Source organism: Rhagoletis zephyria, unplaced genomic scaffold, assembly GCF_001687245.7.
Source record: "Rhagoletis zephyria isolate East Lansing unplaced genomic scaffold, Rhagoletis_zephyria_1.1 Rzeph_scaffold_00782, whole genome shotgun sequence".
Lineage (NCBI taxonomy): Eukaryota > Metazoa > Arthropoda > Insecta > Diptera > Tephritidae > Rhagoletis > Rhagoletis zephyria.
Window position 1 is genome coordinate 157,877 of NW_016157866.1, and position 9,828 is coordinate 167,704.

The following is a 9,828-nucleotide window of genomic DNA, read 5'->3' on the forward strand; positions in this document are numbered from 1 at the left end:
GAGATTAATTTCAGTACTCGGTTTGGAATGTTGCCAGGGCCTGATGATTTACGATCATTAAACCCACTTTCAGATTTATCACCTCTTCTGCTGTGACAACCGGGAGGGTGCAGGCTGTTGTTGAAAATAATTCTCTGGTAATGGCTGGTTTTATTGGAAATATTTTTTTATGATTTCTTCAATCTTTCTCGGGCATAATATCTGTGGTCGCACTAATGCTTGTAGGTTTTATATGACGGTATATGGTGTTCTGGTTCTCGCGTCCCTATTTATGCTGTCCATGACTATTTCAAACTCTTCGAGACTGAAGCTGGGTGGTATTTAGCAGCTGTAAAGGACCAGTTCTACAACTTTAACACAGACGAAGCCTACCTCCGCCTTGAGCTGTTCTATTTGAAAGGGCTTTCTAACGCAACTCCATACGGCAGATCGTGCGAGGTTCTCCTTGCCCCAGAGTTCAGATTCCGGCGCTTTAAGTGGCTCACTTAGCAACACTATATCTATACTTTTCTCTATTACAGTCTTCTCCAGGAACTCCTGAGCAGCCTTACAGTGGTTTAGATTTAACTGTTGTACATAGTTTCATATTCTTAACTTTTGCATAGCTTCTTTATAGAAAGGCCATTCCTTTCCAACCGTTTCATGTTTTGTTTCGGTCCGCTTTCTTCTACAGTATTTAATACACCTCCATTCCATTTTGCAGTCTTAGAATTTATAGTCTAGGCCTCCACAATTAAAGCACGTACTTTTTATTTCGTGCATCGCTGTACAATTCCTTGCCAGGTGGCCAAACTCAAGGCATTTGTATCACTGCGTAGGTTGCATCTTGGAACGTACTCGACAGATTACCCACCCAAATCTGATCTTGCCTTTAGATAGTGAATCGTTCGCCAACTTTACTGGTATCGGTAGAGTGACAGCTTTGGTCCCACTATAGGTTCTTCTCAAGGATTTAATTGCTTCCTCCGAGATTTCAATTCCATCCAGTTGACTTTCCAGGGCCTGACAAATCTCTTGTTTTGTTGCAAGCTCGTCTAAATCTTTGATCTCCACCGCCGTTTCTCCGGGCGCTTTCTTAATAGTTTGTTGAATCTCCTTAGTTTTAGAGTCGGTTGGTTTTGTCAGGAGATCCCCATTGGCTGTCTGCCGAATCTTCGTGACGATTTCTCCCTTTTGCAACTTATTATCAATGGATCGGGTCGAGGGAGCCTTGGCTTTGGTGCCTTTCTCCATTGCACTTTTTTCCATCGGCCTCACCGGTACGTTCTCTGTTCGTAGACTCTTGGTTGCTCACAGTTCTTCCTGGCTGGTTTTATTTCCTGGTCTCAGGTCGACCTTTATGATACAGCGTCAGCTGTTCGGCTATGGTTGCCAGACGTACTGATTTTATCAGTACAGTACTGGTTTTTCAACCGTCGTACTGATTTTATTTACTTCTTTAATCAGTCCGCTAATGTACTGAATTTTCAATCCTGAGAATACAAATTTGTAATATTGGTCTTCGCACTGGAAGAGTCCGACCGATTAATCGGCATCGGCACAAAATTGAGCATGGGCATCGGCATCGGCCTGTTTCGCCGATTCTATGGGATTTCCTTTCATATGTTCAGGTGAAGCGACAGACAACAGCCAACATCCAAAAAAAAAAAGCAGACAGCTTACAAAAATTATTTTTTTTTTTTGAAGGTGCTTCACGTTTTTTCCCTACAAAGGCATGTTCAACAATTTTCCTTTATATGGAGGACACTGCCAGAAAAAACTTGACAAAAATTAACGGGATTTTATAGCAGCTTGAAGCTTGCACTTCATTATACTAGAATTAAATGGTTTACAAAACTGCATACCAAAGTTCTGATTAAAAAGTTTTAAATTTTGGTGAAAATAAGCAGAATTGTTCTAACTTTTGTACAAAGTTTGAAATCTGAATTTATATTTATGGTGTTTGTTGTATACCAGGTAGACTTTTATAAAAAAAAAATAATAAACATTAAATAAACAAAAGACAAATGCCAAATGCCAAAACCGGTAAAAATATCGCAATTCTTTTATTTTGTGGACCACTATATGTATGTAGCAAATATGTCCTTATGCATTGAGTGAAAAAGAGCATATTTTGGTACAAAACGAAATGAAATTCTATGTTCCTAAATATTTCTTGCTTATCACCATATAAAAATGTTTGTTCTGTAGTGTACATAAATGTGATATATGTAGATATATTTTTACACATATATACGTATGTATGTACATACTAGCTTATACCCGCGGGTTTCACCCCACGTTTTTATACAAATATGAAAAATAATTTAATGATGTTATATTTTATTTCGGTGCCCATTTTGTTATAGCTCGTTATTTTTTAAGCGAGTTAAAGTATTTAGGCCGTCTAAAACTATGAAAATATAAAATCTCGTCTGCGCGCTAAGCATACGAAAGATACCAATCCCTCTAAGTTTACCTTAAAGTGGTTCCAGGGATACAACGCGTGAACGTGTAACCTTCCTGGAGGTGCCACGGCGGGTTCTAATATTTCCAACTCAAATTTAGTAACTTGGCCTTGATAAAATGCCTCTCCTCATTACTGTAGCAAATGCCTCAAGAGGTATGTATGCATCATGACAGCTTTACATTACAAGGCCGAACCTGGCTCTCCCTTTTCCATTAGATGAAATTTTTTCTGTCAGTGCTGCACTTATAAAATAAATCTCCATAACAAATTTAAAAAAAATCTAGAGATTTTTTATCCTTCCAGAGATATGTATTAAGAAATTTTTAGTATGTATGAGAGGCGACATGCCTCCTTGTTTACTAACTCACATTTTTTCTATGAGCAATTGATACATTTTGTATACACAACTCCATACCAAGGTGCAGTATTCTTCCACAAACACTTCCAGAGATATAATAATACTGCCTGCATTGTGTACAATTTGACTTCTGTAAATTATTAAACTTGCTGTTAATTCAAATGAATTAAATACCTGTCATTTTTTTACGTATTCGTATGTTCATGAATGTTAAATACAATTATTCAATGTAGAGCTTTTTGACGTTATTCATTATCAAGGAACGGATTTTTAGGACCTAGAACCCTTTAAAAAGGTAAATAAAATAACGGAGTAGGCAAAAAAGGCACTAGAAATCGCAAATAAGGCAGAAAAAGGCACACAAATCGCAAAAAAGGTACTGAAAAAAGACAAAAACCGAAAAATAATCAAAATATACCTGCGAATTTTTAACTAACAAAATTTAAATCTCTATAGTTGTAGTAACATTGAACCACTAGTTGCATTTTGAAGTTTTCTGCCAGCATTTTCATTCGATTTTCGCGAAGAAAAGCCTTGAATATACTAAACGTGCGCTCGACGTGAGTTGATACAAGTGGCGCCCAATTTAAATATGGATCGTTTAAAACTTTCATATTATCAGGAATAAGGATTTTGGCAATAGGTCCCTGTGCTTCTATAAACCGCTCCTCAATGTAATTAAAAATTAATTTTGTGTTCGTTTCTTAAAATGTCATACTCATTATTCACTCTTTAAAGCTTTGTCAGGGGCGACCGTTGCCCCGAAAACCATATGGTTGTTTAAAACGAATATATTATCCAATGAGGGAGCAAGACAAGGACAAGGCAAAAACATGCCTGTAACATAAAACATATTTTGCACCGTGGAGGGCCAACATTTTTTGGGAGAAACGAAATCACCATTAATGTTTGCTTAAGTATTCCAGTACTACTGACACACTAGGTTTTTTTATACATACATACTAATTTTCGTAGCGCTGTTTTCCAATCTAGGCATTTATTTTCTATTATTAAAAAAAAATTAAATGCAATAATCACTTTTTTTTAAGTAGAAAAGGCAAAAAAAGGCAAATATGTATCTTAAAAAAGGCAAAAAAAAGCCAACATCAAATGTGTACATATCGAACCAGGGAAAGCTAAATCGTGTACATTCTTAATCGAATATACTCTATCTCTTTAACAGAAAAAAGGCAATTTCCATAAAATCCGTTCCCTGTTCATTATCTTTCCCGTTCCAAAGATAGTCGAGGTTGATTACGGTAACGCAACATGATGATGACGATTCTACTTTAATTCCATGATATTAAAATTATTGCGCGACGTTCGGAAAAACACGCAGAATGTTGGTTGTCTGATGAATCCATTCGAGTTGTCAACTGCGACTTTCCCATGCCCGATGTTCAACAATTGCTTCGAAAACACCTCCGCACTGCGATTTCGTTGCAAAGACAGCCTCATGTAGGTCGTCCATGGGAGCGTCTTCACATTAGGAAACAAATTGGATAATTTTAAGCACGCATTTAGTTGGTCAATTTCAGTTGATCATGTAATAACTGGATGTGTCTGATTGAAAATCGCCGGGCAACAGAATCAAAAATGTTTTGGTTGTTACGAAAATCTTACAAAGTTCTGTCCAGTCCCTCCAGTGACCTCTTGTGGGCCATCGTGTATCTGTTCCAAACGATCAATTTGCTTACCTGCAGAATCTTCGCGGTTGCACTGTTTTAAGTGATGTTGCAAGCTGGGGTCTCGTTGATTTGGACGTTCAGTGGCAATTTCCGCCTGCTTTATAACAAAGTCACTGCTATTCCAGATGAAGCTAATGCTAAGCCAATTTCATTCTGCGATCGTAGCAGCAAAATTAAAAATGTTTTTCCAGTCCCTCCGGGAGCATCCAGTGACAGGCCTAATAAAGATATGTATTACTACATCAAAAAGTTGTTAAATAACTTTCGCTTGATACCTTTACATATTGCAATACATATTTACTTAGTTTATGTTATAAATTTAATTGAATTAAGTTTTCGAAACAGGTGGAAATCCGCCTCAAAAATATTTTCAGCAGAAAGTTTTCTTAACCCTTAATTAGGCGCATAAAGAAAATCACACAATTAGTCGCATGGCGTCCCGTGTCACCCCAATAAAAGTGTTTAAAAATGAGTTTTACAAAGTAAAAAAAGGAAGTGTGTATTATCAAACAAAATTTAAGGACTCTATTATCGTTAACTTAAAAAAAAAAACAAAAACATAATTTCGATATTCTTATTCTTCGATGATATTCTTATTCTTCTTTATTGGCGCTGTAACCGCCTAGGCGATTTTGGCCGAGCCCAAAACAGCACGCCAGTCATTTCTCTTCTGTGCTAACTGACGTCAATTGGAAATGCCAAGTGAAGCCAAGTCCTTCTCCACCTGGTCTTTCCAACGCAGAGGAGGTCTTCCTCTGTTACCAGCATCGTGGCCCGCGTTGAATACTTTCAGAGCAGGAGCGTTTCTGTGCATTCGAACGACATGGCCAAGCCAGCGAGCCGCTGAATTTTAATTCGTTGCACTATGTCTACATCGTTGTAAAGCTCATACAACTCAACGTTAAATCGTCTTTCTCTCGAAAACTCCAAGAGCCGCTTCATCAGATGCTTTCATTGTCCATGCTTCCATCAGCACAGGCATGATGAGTTACTTATAGAGTGTGATCTTTGTACGACGATGATGTTCTAGCCGTGACTAAATAAATAAAATGAAATGTGTATTGTCATAAATATTAAAGCTCTATATTATAGTTAACTTTTAGAAAGAAAAGTATAACTTTGACTTCAAACTTAGATACAAAAATAAAAAATTACCTCCGCCAAAAAATGTTACCTAAGTGGTCGCATGGTGTCAGGACTTAAGAGAGTAGCGACTCATGTGTACGCGCCTATGTTCTGCGCCTAATTAGGGGTTAAAATTCTCAAAAATATTTTCGATAGCAAGTTTTCTTAAGCCTCTTTGGTTTGATACCCGTATTGCAATATTTAATTTATCTTACCAATTCAATCCAATAAAATTTTCTTAAACGGGTGGCAACGCTCCTCAAAAAATATTTTCAACTGTAAGCCTTTTAAACCTCTTCCTTTTGACGCCCATATTCTAATATCTACCTTATCGCATTACTTTACTTACATATAACTATAACCGTTTCCAAGTTTTAGCGACACTAACGGATATGTATTTTTGATGGACGGCAAAAAATTTTACATTTCATTTTATTTTGGGTCTTTTTACTTGGATTGGGAAATTTTTATGAAGTGGCAACCGTGCTATAACCTACACTAAGTTTTGTTTCGGGTGTATTTCGTGATTTATTTTTTGTGGCACCATGTAATCAATGATTTTTACGAGCAGTGCATGAGATGTGTAACTAATGGAAATTAGAAACTACTAGAAACACATGATTTCCATCATATCAATTGGGTAAGGGCCAATTTTTTTTATTTTTGTTAAGAAATCTCCAAAATAGGTTTTGTATATCGCACCGATTTCAAATCGTATGATTTGCAGAACATGCCTAATAGCTTTTACTAAAAATTCGATTTTAATCGATTATAATTGATCTTTATCAATAATTAATGTAAAAACATCGATGTTGTGAAAATCGATTTTTTGGCAGCTCTACCGTATACAACGAAAGACAGTCGGTAACTGTCCTGGTTTATACAATAAACTGTATACAGTGGGAAAATGTAATGTATGATAATCGGAAAAATAATCAGTATAACAGCCGTTTTCACATGTTTCCCATGTTTCACATGTTCTAAGAAGAGTAGGGCATTAAATTTTAATTAAATTTTGCATTACATAGAGTCGGGGGATGAATGTGATTTAATATGAATGTTTTGGGACTTTTTGGACTCGAACTAATAAGAAATAAATTACATTATTTATCACGCATGCAATGCATTACTACTTTTCCCGCTGGGTAAATACATATATAATGTACTTGTAAACATAGTTGCTTGATTAATAGCCCGGCCCTTCTGGCTGAGGTAAATTTTAATGTTCCCTCTCGAGTGTCAAGACACTTTCGACCTCTGTTTTTGAAGCCATGCAAAACTAATTTTGAACTAAACGAATCATTCCGTTGTTTATGTCAAGATTTTAACTCTCATTCCAGCACGTTTGACATATCGGACTCGATTTTTGCTATGAAGTAAACTATCATTTCCACTCTCAATAATTGAAATATGTACTATCTTTAGCACATCCAATCAGCTGATGAATTTAATTCTGTAGCTTTAGATCTCGACACTTAACAAGCTCCAGTTTCCACGACTCGGCACCAAAAAACAAAAAAAATTAAAAATAATGTAAAAAAAATATTTTTTTAAAACGAGCTTTTATTTAACATGAACAATCAATAGAATAAAATAAAGTAGTGTAACAAAAGATTTTTTAGCAATAAAATTTTGTAAAAAACTGCACTAAAATTAATAAAATAAAATAAGTTAAGCTTTCGTTAAAGTTACTAAAAGCCAAATAGTGAAAGGAGTTACTCAAACTCTAATGAAAATTATTAACAATTTGTACTGGTTTACTTCGTTTTTAAAAAAGTTAGTCACGCGAGAAGCGAACCGCACTTACTTATCTGCATACATACATATGTATGCATGTACGCTGAATTCTTAACTTATTTTGTTTTATTAAGTTCAGTTTTTACAAAGTTTTCTTGCTAAATAATCTTTTGTTACACTACTTTATTTTATTCTTTTGATTGTATGTACATGTTTTATTTTATATAATCAGGACACATTATTTTTATTAAAGTCAGACTCTCCATTTATTAGCATAGCACATTTAATTTAAGCTGCGTAAACCTTTTCGATCATCTGTTTAGGCTTCTTAGCGAAGAAATTGTACGATGGAAAAAATGGCTTAAAGTTGGCAACTGTTGAACTGAGCGGAACCACCCATCTGTGCATTTCTAGGACAAACAGTCAACGGTTAGAAAATAGCTATGTAAGTATTATGAACGCGTCCAATGTGTCACGAATTAGGAGCATAATCAGAAAGAAATCGGTGTCTTATTTAATTTACGCATTCAGCTCAAGTACAAACCACACACCCGGTAGGTGCTCTACAGAATTCATATAGAAATATCACAAGATTAACAGATCATTCAAACTAATTTCCGGTATATTATCTTACCAAAAAATTCACAATAGAATCTATCATAACAGTGCCTAAAACTATATTACTTAGTTGCGCCGCCAAGTTACGCTCTGCTATCACTAGAAGTACTGAAAACGCTGTAAAAAGGCTGTTAAGCAAAGATCACACGATTTGTACATTTGTACACTTTGGCCGACACAGAGTGGTGTTGTTTAAAAATTTAAGTTCAGCTCAATAAAATAATTTCCGAACAACACAACTCTGTACCTGCCAAAATGTACAAATCGAGTGATCCCTGCTTAAGATGGAGACAAACATAGGAAACTGCGAAAACGTTAAAATTTAAAGCTAACACAAGTGCATAGTATACATTTTGGTTTATGTTTGTTCTTTTTGTGGAGATTTTTGCCAAATTATTTAGAAATTTATACACACTTATATAAGAAAAGCGTACCTGCTTTCGAGCGAAGTAGTATTACTAAGAATATTACTATAGCATTCTGTGGAAACATATCTGTGTTCGTATGGAAAAGCAGCTTATGTCGAAAGGCTGGCTTTAGTATAATGCGGCGTTCCCTTTATTCTTTATATAACAAGGAATTTTTTGATGAGACTTAATAAAAATATTGACTTGCTAGTATCGGAACTATTTTTTGCCCGTTTATTTGCCAAAAGTTGTGCAACGGCACAGCGCCAGCGAGTCATTCGCAATGCTGCGAATGCCGATTTATACTAAAGCCAGCCTTTCGACATAAGCTACTTTTCCTTACGAACACAGCCATGTATGTAAGTTAACTACATGCATACATATCGTCGATGTTTTTGTAAAACCGTCCATCGACCAGTTGAAAAACCGCCTAAGTCGTCATTGTGACAAAAATGAGATTTGGTAACCTTGACTTCCAGGCAACCAGTATTTTTTCCGGAAGAATCGTAAAGTCGTTATTAAAACCACAGATTTGTAAAATAACAGCTAGAGAAAATACCGCCTGTCAAGGCAACGCCTTCAAAGAAAACCCGTTTTTTCGCTCGCCTGTAAAATTATAGTGCCGTATGATACATAGGGAATTTTTGCAATTATGTATTTGATTAACAAACTTTTACATAGAACGCTGAAACCAAATCGCAAACGCACTACAGAGAGTTTCACGCTGTCAAATGACAATTGACTAAGGGCCGGTTGTTCAATGTCTGATTAGCACAAATCGGAGGTAGAAGATACGGTTAGATTCAACGACTGCTTTATCGATCACATGTTATATGCATGATGTTGAAAACGGTGACAGGTAACAAGACCAACGGAAATAAGGCCAATTGACTTTATTTCTCACCCTGGTGCGAAATAAAACCAACTGACATTATTACCTTTTCAAAAGCGAGATAAAATCCATTGACATTATTGCTCTTTCAAACATTAAATTTGCTTCGCTTCGCGGCGGCCCGCATCCGCGCGCTACACCACGTCACGCTACGCCGCCACAGAATTCTTTCTGTGTTCCTCCGGGGTTTTTGGACATTCAATTTAATAGTGTTCGCTTTATTTTTGTGGAAACGAAACATATTTTCCAAGTTCTGGCAAGTAACCGTTGGTAAAATGTCGATAATTACGATTAACTGGGAGGTAGTGATAACCAGACATTAAAAAAACGGTCCTAAGGGCCGAATGCTCAAAGTCTGGTTGACACTAATCCCCGGTTAAACATCTTTATCGACGTTACCGACACCGTGTTATAAGCATGTAGTCGATAACGATGTTAACGGATGATTAGTGTCAACCAGGCTTTGAGCAGCCGGCCCTAAGGGTTGTTTTCGCCATCTCTGGTTAACACTAACCTCCATTTAAACATCGTTATAGACGTCACCTACTCTCTGT

At 36.3% G+C, this 9,828-nt stretch overlaps 1 long non-coding RNA gene across 1 annotated transcript; it reads right to left on the bottom strand.

The window, feature by feature from the left end:
- Positions 1-282: 282 nt before the first annotated feature.
- On the bottom strand, positions 283-8,844 carry LOC108361518 (uncharacterized). The gene is made up of 3 exons (XR_001847311.1): positions 8,763-8,844; positions 4,258-4,260; positions 283-294 (listed from the first exon to the last, which is right to left on the bottom strand). It is a non-coding gene; the product is annotated as an uncharacterized LOC108361518 (long non-coding RNA).
- Positions 8,845-9,828: the final 984 nt, after the last annotated feature.